Source organism: Podarcis gaigeae, assembly GCF_964106915.1.
Source record: "Podarcis gaigeae genome assembly, chromosome: 12".
Classification (NCBI taxonomy): Eukaryota; Metazoa; Chordata; class Lepidosauria; order Squamata; family Lacertidae; genus Podarcis; species Podarcis gaigeae.
Genome location: NC_139688.1, coordinates 6,060,951 through 6,082,555, shown reverse-complemented (window position 1 = coordinate 6,082,555; position 21,605 = coordinate 6,060,951). Strand labels below are relative to the sequence as shown.

Below are 21,605 nucleotides of genomic sequence, written 5' to 3'. Positions count from 1 at the left end.
CATTGGCGTATAGATAAGACTAAAACCAAATTCATCAAGCAGTTAATACAATTCAATATACAGTGGTACCTCGGTTTACGAACTTAATCCGTTCCGGAAGTCCATTCTTAAACCAAATCTGTTCTTAAACCAAGGCGTGCTTTCCCTCATGAGGCCTCCCACCGCCGGTGCCCTTCCACCGTTCAGATTCTGTTTGTAGATTGAGGTAAAGTTCGCAAACCGGCACACTACTTCGGTTTTGCGGAGTTCGTAAACCGAATAGTTCGTTAACAGGGCTGTTTGTAAACCGAGGTACCTCTGTAAACTCGTACAGCCGTACCTTGGTTATTGAACAGCTTAGCTGCCAAACAAATTGGCTCCCAAACGCCACAAACCTGGAAGTAAGTGTTCCAGTTTGCAAATGTTTTTCGGAAGCTGAACATCCGAGACGTGGTTTCCGGCTTGAGAGCAGGAACCTCCTGCAGCCAATCGGAAGCCATGCTTTGGTTTTCGAACACCTCCAGGAGTCGAATGGACTCATGGAATGGATTAAGTTCGAGAACCAATGTACCACTGTAGTGAGTTCAAGAGGAACTTATTTGAGGGGGAGAAGGAAATGCTGCAAATAAAATCCTGAAATTGAGCTTCATGGTTTGCAGACACTGAAGATTTGGTGAGCTTTAGCACAAGTGGTGCTGTGGTCTAAACCACAGAGCCTAGGACTTGCCGATCAGAAGGTCAGCGGTTCGAATCCCCGCGACGGGGTGAGCTCCCATTGCTTGGTCCCTGCTCCTGCCAACCTAGCAGTTCGAAAGCACATCAAAGTGCAAGCAGATAAATAGCTACCGCATCAGCGGGAAGGTAAATGGCGTTTCTGTGCGCTGCTCTGGTTCGCCAGAAGCGGCTTAGTCATGCTGGCCACATGACCCGGAAGCTGTACGCCGGCTCCTTCAGCCTATAGAGTGAGATGAGCGCTGCAACCCCAGAGTCATCCGCGACTGGACCTAATGGTCAGCAGTCCCTTTACCAAGTGTTTGCAAGGCAGCTTCTTTTGTTGCAGAGGAGTCTCAGGAGTGTCCTAGAGCAGACACACCATCAGGGCAGTTTTGGGGGAGCCGAAATCTAGCAAAAATAGCAGGTGGTCCCTGCCCTCCAGTGCAGCTGGACTGGCGCACCAGATTTTGAAATCAGTGGGATAATGCACAATGATCACCTAAAGAGGATTAGGGGGAAATAAGATTAGCAGAAGTGCTATTTTTCTAGAAAAAGAAGTGCCAGAACTCACCATGAACGCCTCTCTTGTTCTCTTAGAATGGCAATGGAGCCCACCTGAGAAGGGCTGGAAGTGACTCCCAGTGATTTCTGACTGAATACTTTAGACGCCGTCTAAAGTCTAAGGTTGTGTATGCATTATTCTTTATGCCATCTCCAAGACCTTACTTGGAAAATCAATACAACCCAAGTGGTTAAGAAAACCCAACAGAGACTCCATTTCCTCAGGGTCTTGCGAAAGAATGTCAATCAACATTTAATGATCTCCTTCTACCGGTCAACAATAGAAAGTGTCTTTTCACACTGCCTCACGGTGTGGTACACTGGTTTGACATCAACTGATAGGAAGTGCCTACAGAGGGTGGTGAATACAGCACAAGATATTATGGGCTGTCCCGTGAACCCGCTGGATGAAATAGCAGAAGAACGTTGCTCAGGAGAGTGAGGAAAATTCTCAGGGATGATTCACACCCTGGCCGGCACTTTCTTGATCTCCTGCCCTCGGCAGGAGATATAGAAGCATGATTAGTCGCACCAACAGGGTAAAGAACAGCTTCTATCCGTGGGCTGTTAGTCTGCTGAATGAAAAGATAACAACAGGGCAACTGACTCAGGTTTGGTGGGTGTGCGTCAGTAAATGAGGGGAATTAAGACCAAGAGAGCTGGGGGGGGGTGCTCGTGTAATCTCACTGTATACAAGTTGTACAAGTGACAATAAAGTATTTCAATTTCAATTTTACATTCCTACCGCTGCTGCTTAAGAATGGAAGAAGAGCCCACAGGATCAGGCCAATGACCCATCTAATCCAGGCAACCCACAGGCAGGTCCTGAGCTCAAGAACCTTCTCCCCTCTTGTGGTTTCCAGCAACTGGTGTTTGGAAAGCATTACTTGGTGTGTAGCCAAATTGGTGGCCATCACTAATTTCAATCTGTGTTGATGAAGATGCAGGTGAAACTCAAAAAAATTTGAATATCATGGACAAGTTCATTTATTTCAATAATTCAACTTAGAAGGTGAAATTAATATATGAGATAGACTCATGACATGCAAAGTGAGATATGTCAAGCCTTTATTTGTTATAATTGTGATGATTATGGCGTACAGTTGTTGAAAAACCCAAATTAACAATCTCAGAAAATTAGAATATTGTGAAAAGGTGCAGTAGCTGTTCAATCCATAACACCTGCAATGGGTTCCTAAGCCTTTAAATGGTCTCTCAGTCTGGTTCAGGAGGAAGCACAAACATGGAGAAGGCTGCTGACCTGACAGTTGTGCAGAAAGCCATCACTGAGACCCTCCATAAGGAGGGAAAGCCTCAAAAGGTAATTGCAGAAGAATTTGGATGTTTCCAAAGTGCTGTAATGAAGCACATTAATGGAAAGTTATGAGGAAGGGGAAAGCGTGGAAGAAAAAGGTGCACAAGCAGCAGGGATGACCGCAGCCTGGAGAGGATTGTCAGGAAAAGACCATTCAAACATGTTGGGGACTTTCACAAGGAGTGGACTGAGGCTGGAGTAGGGCATCAAGAGCCACCACTACAGACCCATCAAATCCAGCATCTTGCTGCTGACCGCAAGCTTGTGGGAGGTCCACGAGCAAAACCAGAGCTGAGAAACCTTCTCCCCACCTGCAGTTCCCAGTAATGGGTATTGAGAGGCGTGCTGAGACCACAGCCATGAGGATGTAGCCTGATGAAACGCTCATCACTAAACATTGTATTATTCACCAGCAAATCCCCAATGCAAGAGCATTAAGTCTACACCCCATCCATCCATCCAGCCCCAGGCTTTGCCTGCTGAGAAACGATCACATGACGTCAGCTTGTGGGTACGCTTTTGGGCCCAGAGATATTTTTGCTGATGGGCCGTTCCAGCTGCTGCATCGTGACTCATTCTCCCCGCAGGCTTGCCCTTCTTCGCCAGGGGCCATTGTCTTGTGTTTGTGACATCACAGCTGGTTGCCGTGGGAACCCCTGATGATGTCACAGAGGGAGAATTAGCACCTATTAATGTGAACGAGCCCAGGGAAGGCATGAATAATGGGAGAGAGACCCAGCTTGGACACAAATTGCTAGGGAACGTTGTTGGACAGGAAAGCGGCTTGAAAGGTAAATGGGGATTTTTATATTGAAATATTATGTTTTCATTACGCTTGGACGGCGAACAAAAGCTCATATTTGAGTAATAAAATTATAAATGCCAGAGTGAGAACAGCTGTAGGATCGTGAAGGGGTTTTTTTTCCATGCAGGGCAAGCCAGAAGTTATGATTATCATTTCTTTTAATGTGTATGACAGAGAGAGAAAGAGAGAGAGAGACTTTCAGCAGAGCAGGGAGCCTCTGTTGCTCAGCACTGGGAAGGCTTCTCAAAAGGCCAGGCTGAGAGATTAAGAACTGCCACAATTGATCAGGGCTATCGCCCTGGAAGCTCAACAGGTTGCTAGGGAAAGGTCCGTAGCTCAGGGGCAGAACATCTGCCTTGAATGAAGAAGGTTCCAGGTTCAATCCCCGGAATCTGCAGGTAAGGTTGGGAATGTCTCCCTTCTGAAATTTGGGGGAAGTCGCTGACAGCCAGTGTCTTGGCTCCCACCCAAAACACAAGAATAAGGAAGAGATCTTTATCGAGGCAGAGATTTACAGGCTCAGCAACAGGTGAGGAGTCACAGCAGCCACTATGCTCAGGGTAGATGGCAGGAAAGATGAGGCTAGAAATGGCTGTCTCCATTTAAGGCAGCGGTTCTCAACCTGTGGGTCCCCAGATGTTGTTGGACTACAGCTCCCATCATCCCCGAGCTCTGGCCTTGCTAGCTAGGGGTGATGGGAGTTGTAGTTCGACAACATCTGGGGGCCCACAGGTTGAGAAAGGCTGATTTAAGGAGTCTGAGATCAGGGCAAAGACTGATTCAGAACGGCACGGAAGCGACAGAGACGTCCCAACGAGTTGGCATACCTCCCTTCCAAGCTTGTAAAGATGTGGCAAGGCCAGCTCATTCCAGAGACTCTTGCGCCTTGTGAGATTTTAGAGCATGCAGGTGCTTGCTGTGTGCAACAGCTATGCCTCTTGCCTTTGTACAGTAGCCACGCAACTGTCAGAATCATAGAATCATAGAATAGTAGAGCTGGAAAGTTCATCTAGTTCCACCCCCTGCAATGTAAGAATCACAGCTCAACAATCCCTGGCAGATAAACACCCAGCTTCTGCTTCAAAACCTCCATCATCATCATCATCATCATCATTTTTAATTTGTATACCGTCTTTCTATCTTATAATACTCAAGGTGGTTTACAAGCTGAAGAAACAAAAAATGTACATCTTATAACAATCTACAGTCATACCTCGTGTTACATTTCAGGTTGTATTTTTTCGGATTGCGGACCGCTGAAAACCAGAAGTACTGGAACGGGTTACTTCCGGGTTTCGGCGGTCGTGCATGCGCAGAAGCGCTAAATCATGCTTTGCGTGTGCGCAGAAGCACCAAATTGCAACCTGCACGTGTGTAGACGCACCGCTGCGGATTGCGGATGCTGTCGATTGAGAACGTGCATCCGCACAGATCACATTTGCAACCCGAGCGTCCACTGTACTGTAAATAATTTCTAAACTATAATCAACAAAACAACGGCAAGCCACAGTACCTAAAATAATACAATACAAACTGAGAAGCAGAGACTAGAGGATGGAGCAAGGCAGGTGGAAGAAGGCCTTGCCTGACGATGTCTCTCCCCTCACAGTTCTTCACAAGACCAGCTCCCTTATGAGGACTCCTAGGGCCAGAGGGTGGGGCAAGGCAGGTGGAAGGAGGCCTTGCCTGACGAAGTCTCTCCCCTCCCCTCCATGACCTTCTAAGAAAGTCCATTCCACTCTTGACCAACTTAGCATTAGAAAGTTCTTCCTGATGTTTAATGGGAATCTCCTTTCTTCCATTTAGAATCCGTTGGTTTAGGTCCTACTATCTGAAGCAAGTAGAAGACACACATTTGCAATCTTCACCAGGATCTTCACAACTAGATGCTCTTAAGCAAAAATGGGTTGATAAGACAAAACCAGCTGCTGGATCAAACCAAAGCCAGTGGTGTCAAGCATCTGGTTCTCATACTTGGCCAACCAGATGCTCCAATGGGAAACGCACATGCAGGACATGAGCACAACAGCTTAGAGTCCTTGTATTTATGGGACCGCCTCTCCTGGTCTGCCCCACAGAGGACCTTAAGGTCCATGAATAGTCATAGCTTAGAGGTCCCGGCCCTAAGGAAGTCAGACTATCCTCCACCAGGGCCAGGGCCTTTTCAGTGATGGCTCCGACCTGGTGGAATGCTCTGTCCCATGAGACTAGGACCCTTCAGGATTTAACCTCCTTCCATTGGGCCTGTAAGACAGAGCTATTCCCCCTGGCCTTTAATTTGAATTCAGTCTGATCTTTTATTACCCTTCTCTTCCCTCCCCCTCCCCTTTTATGAAGATCACCCGCTCTGAGACCCCACAGCTAATTCTGCCCTGGCCTCCTCGCTGGCCCAAGTAGGACCAATTCAGCCAGCTAGCCCTGGGGATTATCTAATTGATTTTTGATTTTTGAGTTTTATTGTTATTCATGTTTTATACTGTATTTTATGCTACTTTTATAATTAAGTCTTTTAAATTTGATGTTAGCCACCCTGAGCCCAGTTTTTGAACCGGGAAGGGCGGGGTATAAATTAAAATTTTTATTTATTTATTTATTTGTTTGTTTGTTTATTTACAGTGCTCTCCCCACTTACGATTTCCAGCAACTGGTATTCAGAAGCATAGTGTCTCCAACAGTGGAGGTAAAGATAAAGGTAAAGGTAAAGGGATCCCTGACCATTAGGTCCAGTCACGGACGACTAAGGGGTTGCGGCGCTCATCTCGCTTTATTGGGTGAGGGAGCCGGCGTACAGCTTCCGGGTCATGTGGCCAGCATGATTAAGCCACTTCTGGAGAACCAGAGCAATGCACGGAAACGCTGTTTACCTTCCCTCTGGAGCGGTACCGATTTATCTACTTGCACTTTGACGTGTTTTCGAACTGCTAGGTAGGCAGGAGCAGGGACTGAGGAACGGGAGCTCACCCCTTCGCAGGGATTCAAACCAGCAACCTTCTGATCGGCAAGCCCTAGGCTCTGTGGTTTAACCCACAGCACCACCCGCGTTCCAACAGTGGAGGTAGAGCATAGCTATTGTAGGGCTATTGACTACTATGGGCCATCACAACTACTCAATGAAGCTTCAAGTGAAATCTCAGCTCCATGAGAATTCGCTTACTGAATCAGACCGAAATTTCACCTGGTTCAGAAGCAAGCTTCTCCTTCAGGAAACCCACGAGCCACCATGAAGAATTTCTTTCTCTCTGTTTTTGGCACTACTTCCATGGAATACATTCAAGGCTGAGTTCCTGAGAGTCCTTGGCCTCTCTAACATTTTTTCCACCTTCGAAGGCACGGGAATGCCATTGTGATGATGTCACACCAAGTCCACATGGAGAGGTGAGCTCACTGAGGTGACTCAACGGCTACGAATTTTGCAACGGGAACCTTGCGAGGAAAGGGCTCTCAGAGGTCAGGAGCCAACAACAGTTTAAGGTGGGTTGGAAGCCACCCTGATTCTTGGCTCATGCGCAAAGCCGGTGGTCATCTGAGGTGGTGGAAAGTGGCCTGCAGCACATAGGCAGAGGTGGTGAGAAGAACAAGAGTCTTGAGGGCAGGAGCAACAAATTCATAAGGAGGTCTAAACAATGGGGTGGCTATTCTCTGAGCCTGGCAGCAACATGCTTTACATCCAGTGCCGGATTTACGTATAAGCTCGCGGGTGGCGCTGTGGGTTAAACCACAGAGCCTAGGACTTGCCGATCAGAAGGTTGGCAGTTTGAATCCCCGTGACGGGGTGACCTCCTGTTGCTCAGTCCCAGCTCCTGCCAACCTAGCAGTTCGAAAGCATGTCAAAGTGCAAGTAGATAAATAGGTTCCACACCGGCGGGAAGGAAAACGGCGTTTCCGTGCGCTGCTCTGGTTCACCAGAAGCGGCTTAGTCATGCTGGCCACATGACCTGGAAGCTGTACGCCGGCTCCCTCGGCCAATAAAGCGAGATGAGCGCTGCAACCCCTTAATCTTCCACGACTGGACCTAATGGTCAGGGGTCCCTTTACCTTTACCTTTAAACAAGCTATAGCTTAGGGCCTCACTCTCTTGGGAGCCCCCCCCCCCCAAAAAACCTGGATGTACATTTCCAAAATATAAGATAAAAAACAAATAAAATAAAACCCACATACAGCAACAGTGTTTTGTGTTGTGTAGGCTCCTATGATGTAAGTCATGGGCCATGCCTGCTAGCCTGCTCCCTAAAATATCACTGGTTTGCTCTTTTCTATATATAGGGTGCCTACATTCCACATGTGCAAATGGTTTTAGACACCTGTTAGGTCCATAAATTTCCATATAGCTTATATTCAACACAAAAAACAGCGAGAATTTGTTGTTGACAAAGGACAGCTGGACATATAAAGGGCCCCAGTACCTTCAGTAGCTTAGGGCAGGCATAGTCAAACCTGGCCCTCTAGATGTTTTGGTACTACAATTCCCATCAACCCTGACCACTGGTCCTATTAGCTAGGGATGATGGGAGTTGTAGTCCCAAAACATCTAGAGGGCTGAGTTTGCCTATGCCTGGCTTAGGGCCACATCAAACCTAAATCCGGCTTTGTTTGCATCCTGCCCACAGAACCAAAAATATTTAAATGAGATGGGAGAGGTGAGAGAGCACCACATTGAATCTTTGATTTGCTTTGGAGCTGTGGTTTTAGACCTCAGAAGGTGGTGGACCACTGAAGGTTTTTAAGCAGAGGTTGGGTCTCCACCTGCAGGGGTTTATTCAGCTGCATTGCAGGGGTTTGGACTAGACCAGGCACCCCCAAACTCAGCCCTCCAGCTGTTTTGGGACTACAACTCCCATCATCCCTAGCTAACAGGACTAGTGGTCAGGGATGATGGAAATTGTAGTCCCAAAACATCTGGAAGGCCGAGTTTAGGGGTGCCTGGACTAGACGTCACTCGGGATCCCTTCCAACTCTTCATTTCTGTGATTCAAGGCTGTGTTTAATTTTTTAAAAAATCAATTCAGTGGTTTTGAATTGATTCAATTGATTCTGGAGATAAAATGCTTGGTTGGTAGGTAGGTAGGAATGGGCATGTAGTTCATCCAGACAACAACCAGACAGGGTGGCTCCTCTCAGTGGCCTATGCAAGTTCTTCTGCTTCCCTCCAGTCTGGTTCCTAGAAAGTTTTTCTGGCTCTTGGACACTGGGACTCTTGAGTCAACTAGACTCAGGAATGAACTTCAAGGACTTGTTAAACCCAACCACAGACCAAGGTGAGCTTGATCCAGTCCCTGCCCTTTCCCCCGGCTTGGATTTTGTTCAGAGCTAGCAGGTTCATAATTCCCTAGGCAAATTCTGAGAGAGGAGAGCCTAGCTTCTTTGGGGGGCGGAAAGAAAAAGGAGATGGGGTAGCAACATTTCCAGGCCCTTTAGAGCATGGGTAGGCAAACTAAGGCCCGGGGACCGGATCTGGCCCAATCGCCTTCTAAATCTGGCCCGTGAACGGTCTGAGAATCAGCGTGTTTTTACAGGAGTAGAAAAAGGGGGGGGGGGGAGAACAAAAAACAACACCAAAAAAAATAGGGGGAAAGGAAAAAAGGAAAAAAGAAATTGACTTCCAACTAACTCCATGTGGATCTTTATTCCTCATATCACTGGTTGTCTGTAATGATTGAATTTTCGGAGAATTATTCATACGTGGCTTAGCTTAGAATAAAAATCTCACAGGTAAATAAAATAATTCTCCCCCTCCTAATTTAATCCCTGCAATCCCTAATTTAATCCCTTAGGTTGAGAGGCAGTGACCGTCCCAATGTCACTCAGTAAGATGATGATGATAATGATGATTTGAATTTATATACCGCCCTATACCCAGAGGCCTCAGGGCGGTTCACATAAAAAGATCACAATATAGAAAATAAAAATTATTATTCTTATTCTTTCTTCATCATTTCAGCTTCATGGCTGAGTGGGGATTTGAACCCTGGTTTCGCAGGTCAGCGTTTCCGTGCGCTGCTCTGGTTCTCCAGAAGCGGCTTAATCATGCTGGCCACATGACCCGGAAGCCGTACGCCGGCTCCCTCAGCCAAGGAAGTGAGATGAGTGCCGCAACTCCAGAATCGGCCATGACTGGACCTAATGGTCAGGGGTCCCTTTACCTTTTACCTTCCAAGGTCGCAGTCCAGCCTGCTAACCACTGCACAACACAGGCTCTCTGAGTGGATCAGAGGGAACAATGTTAATAAACCCATGCCAAACTTATGTCGCTTGCCATAGCCTGAGAAGTCTTGGGCAGTCATGCTGAGGAACGCACAGAGGATGAGGCTAGCAAGCCCTGGGGTGTGTCTGAAGCTAGGAGCTCAGCTCAAACCTTCTGACGCCCTCAGAGTCTGGGCGAAAAGCAGGCGTAGCTTCCAAGACTAAAAGTTACAAGTTGCTCACATACCGTATGTTGGGCCGGCTCACTCCATTGGCTGCCGACCACACTGTACATTTTATACAGCTGTGCTCCCGAGGGTTACCAAAGGCTAACAGGTGGTGATGGATGGCGTCTGCCAGATTGCGCATAACCCCTCCGAGGTGAACTCAGCATCCTTTCGGGAGGGGATCTCTGCCACCCTGAGAGTTTAATATCGACGCAAACGGCACTCGAGGGAAACGCATGTTTATGTGCTCTGTCCAAACACCGTGTGAATCTGGGACGCCACCAAGAAGCCCCGGGAGCTGTTCTCCCTGGGTGAATTTCACGCCAAGGAAGCCTTGCATGAAGGCTTTGAGTGGGATTTCAATTGCGCATAAAGGTTTCTGCACAACGAAGCTACAGATTCAGCTCTTGGCCTCAGCTACTGCCGTACTCTCTTTGGAAAATAGCAAGACTAGCCTCAAAGGGTGTCCTGGTGTGCATCCCAGAGGTTTTAAGCTTGTCTGACAAGGCGCCACCCCAGTAATTCGACCACCATACTAGTACCTACAAGGAGCATGGGCCTTTTAGTTGTAGGTCAAGAGATCATGAATGCCTGTCCTTGAGCTACTCCAGGGCCAGATTTAGGTTTGATGAGGCCCTAAGCTACTGAAGGAAATGGGGCCCTTTATATGTCCAGCTGTCCTTTGTCAACAACAAATTGTCATTGCTTTTTGTGTTGAATATATGCTATACGGTAATTTATGGACCTCATAGGTATCTCAAGCCATTTGCACATAACAAAATATGTATTTTATCAAAGTAATTGTTGAACTGAAATAAAATTAAGAAGTATATTAATAATCATTGATATACTTTTATTAAGCTCTAACTTAAAATGATTTTTTTATTCATAACGAACTTAATGCAAAAACATTGGCATTTGGCAATAGCAAAAGTTCCTTTAGAAATATAAGTTACAAAGACTCATAATCTAGTCTCTAGGAACTTGCTATAATATGAAATAATAATAGATGTAAATATATGATGCAAACTACTAATAACTACAAACAGCAGAATGTAGGCACCCTATATATAGAAATGAGCAAACCAGTGATATTTGAGGGAGCAGGCTAGCAGGTGGGGCCCATGACTTACATCACAGGAGCCTACACAACACAAACCACTGTTGCTGTATGCAGGTTTTATTTTATTTGTTTTGTATCTTATATTTTGGAAATGTACATCCGGGGGTTTTTACCCTTAATTTATTTTAGAGGGGCCAAGATAGTGGGGCCCTAACCTATAGCTTGCTTAGCTTATACATAAATCTGGCACTGAGCTATTCAATTGCTCCCTCTGCCCCCTAATATCATCTCATATCTTAATGATGTCATTCCACAAATAAGTGAGAAAAGATTGCAGAAGATCGTTTCTGTGGATTCTCTTACACAAAAGCTAACATTAAAAAATGACGCAACACAGTACTTCCAAACTTTTTTCTCACTGTCCTCAAACTTTGTTTTAAACTGTCGCTCCCTCCCCTCAGTGCCACCCCTTGCTTTGTCTACTCAAACCTCTGCTTTACTCAAATTTCCGTTGTTTAAAACCGCCATTTCCCTCTGTGTCTCTCCATCCCTTCTTTACTCAAACATCTGCTGTTTAAAACATCTAGTACTTTTTTCCCTCTCGGTGTTTCTCCCTTCTCACTCAAAAGATGCAGAGCTCTCAGATATTCCCTTGTGTGAAGGTACTTTGCTCAAACCTCCGCGTTGTTTAAAACTGCCATTTTCCTCTCAGTTCAATCACTGCTTTGGTCAAACTTCTGCCACACCGAAACCACGTTCCACTAAAGATGATGAAGGAAATGCAATTAAAAACCCCACAATCCAGAATGAAGTGCCGGTATCTGCTTTTGCCGCCAGAACTGGTTGGTAGCCATCTTTGAATTGAAATTTCGATTCTTCGTTTGTTGCTAGTTCTGTCAAAATGGGTTCACCCAATTCCAGTAAAAACTCTCCTCTCCAGCACAACCACCGGATCCAGGGGAGACATTGCCTTTTTAAAAAAAGTGCTTTATTAAGGTTTTTAAAAAGTAACAAACATAAGAATTAATAAAGAAAAATAAATGAAACTGTTATATCATATCTCTCTACATTCTTCTTAAATTTCTAACAACTTCCAGTCACCTCATTGTGTATTTACCATTTAATCTGTCTAGCACACCATTAATCTTCATTTACCTTTTATTAATTTTGATAAGTGTTATAATGTCTCATGGTTGTTCATCCTAACACAGAATTCACTCAAGTCTTGCCACTGACATCATATTGCCGCAATATTCAATAAGGTGTTTTTTTTTTTACATATCCTGTTTCCTAATAAATGCTTGGTCTGTATTACCTCTCAATTTATCTGTCATTCTTGCCAACTCGGTGTGCTCTAACAACTTAGTTTGCCACTCCACATTTCTCTCACATTTTTTTGGTCTATCTGGGCCAAGTATCCCCTGGAGAAAAGCCTCCGATTTTTTTTCTAGAAGGATACCTTAAACATTCTTTTAAGTTCATTGTAAATACAGTGGTACCTCAGGTTACATACAGTTCAGGTTACATACGCTTCTGGTTACAGACTCCGCTAACCCAGAATTAGTACCTCAGGTTAAGAACTTTGCTTCAGGATGAGAACAGAAATTGCGCAGCGGCAGTTCGGCAGCAGCAGAAGGCCCCATTAGCTAAAGTGGTGTTTCAGGTTAAGAACAGTTTCAGGTTAAGAAAGGACCTCCAGAACGAATTAAGTACGTAACCAGAGGTACCACGGTAACATTCCAAACCCCTTAATTTTGTGACACGTCCGCCACATGTGCTGCATTCAAACTTCCGCTTTGTCAGCGTCTTGCAACAGCGCCTGATCTGATGGTGAGCATCATTGCACAACAGATGAAAGAAGTGCGAACAGTTTTTCAAAACTGACTTCTCATTTTTTTTCTTTATGCTTCCATCCACTGGTGGAGGAATAGTAGTAATACTAATCATTTATTATTTGTTCCCCACCCATCTGGCTGGGTTTCCCCTGCCACTCTGGGCGGCTTCCAACAAGGATTAAAAATACATCAAAATGTCACACATTAAAAACTTCCCCGAACAGGACTGCCTTCAGATGTCTTCTAAATGTCAGGTAGTTTTTTATTTCCTTGACATCTGACAGGAGGGTGTTCCACAGGGTGGGTGCCACCACCAAGAAGGCCCTCTGCCTGGTTCCCTGTAACCTCACTTCTCGCAGTGAGGGAACCACCAGAAGGCCCTCAGAGCTGGACCTCAGTGTCCGGGCAGAACGATGGGGATGGAGATGCTCCTTCAGGTATACTGGACCGAGGCCGTTTAGGGCTTTAAAGGTCAGCACCAACACTTTTAATTGTGCTCAGAAACATACTGGGATCCAATGTAGGTCTTTCAAGACCGGTGTTATGTGGTCTCGGTGGTCGGCCCCAGGAAGAGGAGTGCTGGGGTTGCGCACCGATTCTGACAGCTCTGTCCCCGTGCTGGGCGCCATGCCCCCAGGTCACACGCCATGGCCCCGGGATGCGAGCCAGCCCCACCCCCGCCTGTGCTCTGCCCCCCCCCAGTGCCAGAGCATGAAGCTCCGCCCCTTCTTCCACCGCCCCCTTATTTTTATTCAATGCCCCTACCAATTGTACCCTAGGTTCCTACTGCCCCCCTGGATCACTCCAGCACACAGACCCCAGGTGGTATTGCCCATTTTGGGAAGCACTGTTTTAAACCACCATTCCCTCCATCATTGTCCATCCCTTCTCGCTCCCATGCTATGGGCACTATGCTGTTAGGCAACTTGTGTTAACCTGTGCTACCCTCCCCACGGAACTAATATTTACAGCATTAAGGAAAATTATACAAAAATGATAGATAGATGGTATATCACTCCAGTAAAATTAGCAAAAGGGATGCGGGTGGCGCTGTGGGTTAAACCACAGAACCTAGGACTTGCCGATCAGAAGGTCGGCGGTTCGAATCCCCGCGGCGGGGTGAGCTCCCATTGCTCGGTCCCTGCTCCTGCCAACCTAGCAATTCGAAAGCACACCAGTGCAAGTAGATAAATAGGTACCACTCCGGCGGGAAGGTAAATGGCGTTTCCGTGCACAGCTCTGGTTCGCCAGAAACAGCTTAGTCATGCTGGCCACATGACCCGGAAGCTGTACACTGGCTCCCTTGGCCAATAAAGCGAGATGAGCGCGCAACCCCAGAGTCGTCTGCGACTAGACCTAAGGTCAGGGGGTACTGTTACGTTTACCTTTAAAATTAGCAAAAAATGTACAAAAGTAAAGAAAGTAGATGCTGGAAATCAGCAGAAGGGACATTTTTTCGTTTGTGGTGGGATTGTAAAATTGCAAAGAAATATTGGGAAATGATTTATAATGAAATGAAGAAGATGTTTAAAATTACCTTGATTAAAAAACCAGAAGCCTTCCTACAAGGTATTATTGGAGGGGATGTACCAGGACCAAAAAAAGGTTTTATTTAAATATGCAACAACAGCAGCACGAATATTCTTAGCTCTGTCCTGGGAAGAATCAGGTGTCCCAGCGAAAGAAGATTGGCAAGTCAAATTAATGGAATATGCTGAAATGGCTAAACTAACATTAAAACTAAGAAGAAGAGACAACAAGGAATTTAGAGAAGAATGGACGGAGTTTATTGCATATATACAAAAGCATTGTACACAGGTCAATACATTGGCAGGATTCTGAAGTACTTGTAATGTGATTATGAATAAGATAATAAGTAAAAATAATGACTCTCAGATTACAGAGGACGTGCGGTGTGAAGAAACGCAATGTAACCAAGGAAGAGTTTAGGGGGAAGTCGGTTCTTTAAATATTTGGACATGAATATATACTGTTACTGTATAAGTTTGTTATTTTTGGAATATATATATATATATATATATATATATATATATATATATATATAACATTTGCTCCCTTCCCCTGCCCTGACTTTATGCAATCCCAGATAGTGATACTGTACTACAGATGTTCCACTGGGGGCTGCACGACGACAGCCTTCATTTTTATGTCTATAGGAAGATATATAACAGCAAGCATGCAAAACAGTTATGGCCATCTCCCCAGGTAGCCAGCTTAAAACAAATGCTTCTAATATATCTTTTAAATCCACTGGTGACCCTGGAGATCTTACGTAAACAGAAGAAGTGGAAAGTTTGAAAACCTACTTGGCCTTTTTGGAGCAAGGGAGGGTTTACTTAGTTTTTATGTGTTTGAAACCTCTGCTGCTATTCCTGCGGGGTTGGGGGGTTGGGATAGAAGTGGCAACAGAGGGGCTGGGAGGCAGCAACGGATTCCCATTTGGCGAAGGTGCAAGTCTTAACGGATTGTGACCACCAAAGTCAAAAGGAGAGGTATGATTTCATAGATTTCATGGAATCATGGTGCTGGGAGGGACCCCAGGATCATCTAGTCCAGGGGTAGGCAACCTAAGGCCCGGGGGCCGGATGCAGCCCATTCGCCTTCTCAATCTGGCCCACAGACAGTCCGGGAATCAGCGTGTTTTTACATGAGTAGAATGTGTCCTTTTATTTAAAATTCATCTCTGGGTTATTTGTGGGGCCTGTCTAGTGTTTTCACATGAGTAGAATGTGTGCTTTTATTTAAAATGCATCTCTGGGTTATTTGATGTTGTTGTTTTTAGTGGGTGCTGAAAAGAGTAAGGTGAAGATGCCTGATTGATCTCAATAGGTAGGAAATTCCAAAGTGTAAGTGTTGCCCCACTAGAAAATCAAGTTCCTGCAAATGCAGAATGAGTATTATGCAGTACCTGTCAATTCCTCCGATTGAAGTGGTCAAGTGGGCATGTGGGGTAAGGTGATCTTGAAGGTAAACTGTTCCCAAGTTGTTGTTGTTCTTTGGCGATCCTTCGTAGCCGAGTAAAATTGTCTTCCATAAAACACTGTTTAAACAGTGAGTCCATAAGTGACTGTGGAGACCCACACGTCCTTCCACAGTGGGGACATTGGTTTTCAGGCGGGAGTTGATCACAGTGTGGATTTGCCAAGCGTGCCTTCCTCTTAACATGTTTCTCCCTTGCGTCCTGAGTTCGAGTGTCTTCAAAGCCCATGACACCTTTGGTCAAGGCTGTTCTCCAACTGGAGCACTCGCAGGCCAGTGTTTCCCAATTGTTGGTGTTTATACTACATTTTTTAAGATTTGCCTTGAGGCAGTCTTTAAACCTCTTTTGTTGACCACCAGCATTACACTTTCCATTTTTAAATTCGGAATAGAGTAGTTGCTTTGGAAGACGATCATCAGGCATCCAAACAACATGACCAGTCCAACAAAGTTGATGTTGAAGAATCATTGCTTTGACACCGGTGATCTGAGGCCAAGTCATTAAGGGCTTTATATAGCAATAGTAACATCTTAAACCTGGCCCGTTAGCAAATCGGCCATCTGTGCAGATCTCTGAATGCAGGCATTATATGCAGACAAAGCCTCATACCCGTCAGCAATCACACTGCAGCATTTTGCAGTAACTGCAGCTTCGGGGGAAAGCCCCACATAGAACACATAGCAGTACCCCAGTCTTGAGGTAATGTAGCATAAGGTACTATAAGGTAGCGTCCAATGTTGCTGTGATTTTTCTTCTGGTGCTTCTCCCCACCACCACCAATCATCAGGTATACTGGGCCTGGTTTTGTTTGTTTGTTTTGCTGTGGTGCTGAAACATAAGGTAAAGGTAAAGGGACCCCTGACCATTAGGTCCAGTCGTGGCTGACTCTGGGGTTGCGGTGCTCATCTCGCTTTACTGGCCAAGGGAGCCGGCGTACAGCTTCCGGGTCATGTGGCCAGCAGGACTAAGCCACTTCTGGCGAACCAGAGCAGCGCATGGAAACGCCGTTTACCTTCCCGCCGGAGTGGTACCTATTTATCTACTTGCTCTTTGAGGTGCTTTCAAACTGCTAGGTTGGCAGGAGCAGGGACCAAGCAACGGGAGCTCACCCTGTTGTGGGGATTTGAACCGCCGACCTTCTGATCGGCAAGTCCTAGGCTCTATGATTTAACCCACAGCACCACCCGCATCCCGAAACATACCGTCTAATTATTCAATTCAAATGGGTGCATCACATGAGGAAAAAGGGGGAGGAGGGAAGAGGAAAAGCTAGGGGAATTCAATACTTTAGTTTCATAATGGTGGCTAGGTGGACTACTGTTAAGGGATGGATGGAGAAGAACTAAGTGCCAGCTGGCTCCATCCAGTTGGATAGAGAGGGCTTCCCAGTTTTACCTGGGAGGGCAGCCAGGTGGGGTGAACCTCACCTTAAGGGGAAATCCAGGAATGCAAGTTCTCACATGACTCCAGAAGTGGGAAAAGGAAGTCGCAAATTTTCATTTAAAAAAAAAAAAAAAATCTGCATTGTATCTGTTTGCCTTGGAAAACATAAGCCAGGAGAGAGAGACTCGTAATGAGCCGTAAAACCTTCAAACTGAAATTGATCCAGACTCTTGAATAAGCTGGGAGGGGGGGAAACCAGAAGCAGACACATGACAAGCCCGAGAAAATCCAAACACAACTTGGCCTTTTTTTGGCGTATCGGATTGTTTTCCCCGATTGGATATTTCCACTGGCACAGAAAGTAATTTGCTGGTCTCTCAGGGGATCTACTTTGAAGCAAATGGAGCATTTTAAAAGACCTCCTTTGGATCCGACGGAATTTGAGCTCTCCAGACCAAATTCCAGGCCAACCTTATGCCAGTTCCTCTGTCCTCCTCTTGCTCTGGGTCTCCCCTTTTGCCTTCTCCTTGCCCTGGTCAATGGGATTGCAAGGTTCCTCTAGCCAAACAGGTTCCGCTCTTGCACCAAGACCAACACAAACAGTCAAATGCTTTTATTCTCCTTTGACCGTGACGGTGACATTTCCAAATGGGGTAAAGAAGGAGCAAGATGTGAAACAAGATCAGGTGAGAAGAAGATGGAATTTAGACGCTCCTCCGTTGGCAGATGATGAGAAAAGCAAAATGGTGCTGCTGGTGAAAGGGTGGAAAGGAGGTTGATTGGAAGCAGGAGATGATAATCCAGAAGTAGCCTATTTGCATAGACTCTTGGCAGACACACATCTCCATGCAGTCTTTTCTCTGTGCTCAAAAAGGCTGGCTGGGTTGACCTTCCTCCTAACAGCTGCCAGGTTGCATCAGTCGGGTGGACCATGGACTGCTCCATCTTTCAGCTGGAGCCAGCTCAGGGCCAAGGAGAAGTTCAGAAGGAGGACATTTCCAGGACACCCAAGGTTACGCAAATGCTGCAGTCTGGAACCAGTACAGGAAAGACACAAAATGTTGTCGTAAGAACGTAAGAAGATTCTGCTGGATCAGGCCAATGGCTCATCTCATCCAGCATTCTGCCTTCACAGCGGCCAAGGAGATGCCTCTTCTGGGAAACCTGCGAGCAGGATCTGACCACAAGAACAACTTTCCCTTCCAGTGGTTTCCAGCAACTGGTATTCAGAAGCACTGCTGCCTCCAGTTGTGGAGCCAGAGTCGAACCATCCTGGCTAGTATCCCTCTCCTCCATGAATTTATCTAACCCCTTTTAAAGCCATCAATAATAATAATAATAATAATAATAATAATAATAATAATTATTATTATTTATTTGTACCCCGCCCATCTGTCTGGGTTTCCCCAGCCACTCTGGGCGGCTTCCATAGAAACCAAAAATACACTAAAATATCACACATTAAAAACTTCCCTGAACAGGGCTGCCTTAAGATGTCTTCTGAATGTCAGGTAGTTGTTTATTGCTTTGACATCTGAAGGGAGGGTGTTCCACAGCGCGGGCGCCACTACCGAGAAGGCCCTCTGCCTGGTTCCCTGTAGCTTTGCTTCTCGCAGTGAGGGAACCGCCAGAAGGCCCTCGGCGCTGGACCTCAGGTAGCCCCACATAGAACACATTGCAGTAGTCCAAGCGGAAGATAACCAGAGCATATACCACTCTGGCGAGACAGTCCGTGGGCAGATAGGGTCTCAGCCTGAGTACCAGATGGAGCTGGTAGGCAGCCGTCCTGGACACAGAGTTGATCTGCGCCTCCATGGACAGCTGTGAGCCAAAATGACTCCCAGGCTGCGCACCTGGTCCTTCAGGGGCACAGTTACCCTATTCAGGACCAGGGAGTCCTCCACACCAGCCCGCCCCCTGTCCCCCAAAAACAGTACTTCTGTCTTTTCAGGATTCAACTTCAATCCATTAGCCACCATCCATCCTCCAACTGCCTCCAGGCACTCACACAGGACCTTCACCGCCTTCACTGGTTCTGAATTGAAAGAGAGGTAGAGCTGGGTATCATCTGCATATTGATGGACACCCAGTCCAAACCCCCTGATGATCTCTCCCAGCGGCTTCATATAGATGTTAAAAAGCATGGGGGAGAGGACGGTAACCCTGAGGCACCCCACAAGTGATGGCCCAGGGGTCTGAACACTCATCCCCCACCTCCACTTTCTGAACATGGCCTAGGAGGAAGGAGCGAAACCACTGTATAACAGTGCCCCCAGCACTAGGCAGAAATGTAAAGAAAAAGAAGGAACATTTTATCATATGTGGTGGGAATGTAAGAAAGTAAAAATCTTCTGGGAAATGATATATAATGAGATGAAAAAGGTATTGAAATATACATTCTTAAAAAAAACTAGAATAATTTTTACTTGGTATTATAGGTCAGGATGAGGGATGCGGGTGGCGCTGTGGGTTAAACCACAGAGCCTAGGACTTGCCGATCAGAAGGTTGGCGGTTCGAATCCCCGTGACGGGGTGAGCTCCCGTTGCCCAGTCCCTGCTCCTGCCAACCTAGCATTTCGAAAGGACGTCAAAGTGCAAGTAGATAAATAGGTACCGCTCCAGTGGGAAGGTAAACGGCGTTTCCGTGCGCTGCTCTGGTTCGCCAGAAGTGGCTTAGTCATGCTGGCCACATGACCCGGAAGCTGTACGCCGGCTCCCTCAGCCAATAAAGTGAGATGAGCGCTGCAACCCCAGAGTCGGTCACGACTGGACCTAATGGTCAGGGGTCCGTTTAACCTTTACCTAGACGGAAATGTAAAGAAAAAGAAGGGGCATTTTATCATATGTGGTGGAAATGTAAGAAATTAAAAAAACTTCTGGGAAATGATATATAATGAGATGAAAAAGATGTTGAAATATACATTCTTAAAAAAAAAACAGAAGCATTTTTACTTGGTATTATAGGTGAGGAATTTAATAGACAAGATGTTAAATTGTTCTTATAGGCAACAACAGCGGCAAGAGTATTGTTAGCCCAGAAATGGAAGCAAGAAGAAATTCCGATGAAAGAAGAATGGCAGGCAAATGGACTACGCAGAATTAGAAAAAAATGACAGGAAGGATTCGAAACCTGCAGGACCAGAGATCTAGAGATCTAGAGAAGATTGGAAGAAATATACAGTCATACCTTGGGATAAATACGTAGGCAGCAGGAGGGGGTCTGACACGCAGAAAGTGAGCTTTTGTGGGGGGGAGTGGGCACCAGCTCAAGCCTTGAGGGAGTACATTTAATAGATCTCCATTTGTTTCTGTTTGATACTAATAATGAAAAAATGCCTGTTTCTTCCCGGCTGTTCGCCAAGCGTGTTTGTTGCCTGTCAGCTCCCTTGCGACATGTGTCCAGTCATGATCACTTCTTCTTCTTTTTTAATTTTATTTATTTATTAAAGTTCTTATGTTACATCAGTAAACATTATCATATTACAACACAAGGCTTGTTGTTGTTGTTGTTTAGTCACTTAGTTGTGTCCGACTCTTCGTGACCCCCTGGACCAGAGCACGCCAGGCACTCCTGTCTTCCACTGCCTCCCACAGTTTGGTCAAATTCATGTTGGTACCTTCGAGAACACTGTCCCACCATCTCGTCCTCTGTCGTCCCCTTCTCCTTGTGCCCGCCATCTTTCCCAACATCAGGGTTTTTACAGGGAGTCTTCTCTTTTTTTTTTTTTTTTTTTTTTTTTACAGGGAGTCTTCTCATGGTCTAGCTCTCTCTTCCATACATCACTACTGCGGAAACCATAGCTTTAACTATAGGGGCCTTTGTTGGAAAGGTGATGTTTCTGCTTTTTAAGATTATACTAAACAGGGGGGGGGGGGGAGAAAATAAAAGGGCAAAAAAACCTATTCCAAAATCATATATATACCAACACTTTGGACTTCCTGTCTATCCCATTGTATATTCCTTTTTTTCAAGTGAATATACTATTATTATTGTATATTCCTTTACATTTTATCTAATACATTCCTAAATCAATATGTACCCTTAGTCTTGTTTCTCAACTCAGTCTCTCTCCAACGTCAATCAATTGCTAGCATAGATAGCGAACCTTTACTGTATTTTTGAACATGACCACTTCTGGATCAGGTCTGGTGAATCTACTGGGGAATTTTAGTAGGGCAGGTTCTTCCTCCATCCCAAGTGGGTAGGATCTTAGAGGGGGGTTGAACCATAGCTGTCAACTTTTCCCTTTTCTTGCGAGGAATCCTATTCGGAATAAGGGAATTTCCCTTAAAAAAAGGAAAACGTTGACAGCTATGGGTTGAACGGTTCATGGATAAGGTTAAAGGGAGATGATGTGATCACGTTGCTGGCAGTGTGATGGGGAGACTGAATCAGTTTGGAACTGGGAAGCCAAATTAACTAATCATATATTAACGAGCTTCCTGCATTGCAGGAGGCTCGATGGACTAGATGACTCTTGGGGTCCCTCCCAAATCTATGAGTGCATCTCAGAAATAAACAGGTAAAACACAGGGCAACCT

The 21,605-nt window shown here is 45.8% G+C and overlaps 3 long non-coding RNA genes across 3 annotated transcripts in view; all 3 read left to right on the top strand.

Moving 5' to 3' along the window:
• The window catches only part of LOC310827918, a 211,989-nt gene that overhangs the window by 96,495 nt on the left and 93,889 nt on the right, over positions 1 to 21,605 (top strand). The window lies entirely within an intron of this gene.
• Positions 2,822 to 6,662, top strand: LOC310827900. Its single transcript, XR_014556540.1, has 3 exons — positions 2,822 to 3,360; positions 5,991 to 6,066; positions 6,441 to 6,662. It is a non-coding gene; the product is annotated as an uncharacterized lncRNA (long non-coding RNA).
• LOC310828568 lies at positions 9,278 to 9,616 on the top strand. Its single transcript, XR_014557027.1, has 2 exons — positions 9,278 to 9,351; positions 9,530 to 9,616. It is a non-coding gene; the product is annotated as an uncharacterized lncRNA (long non-coding RNA).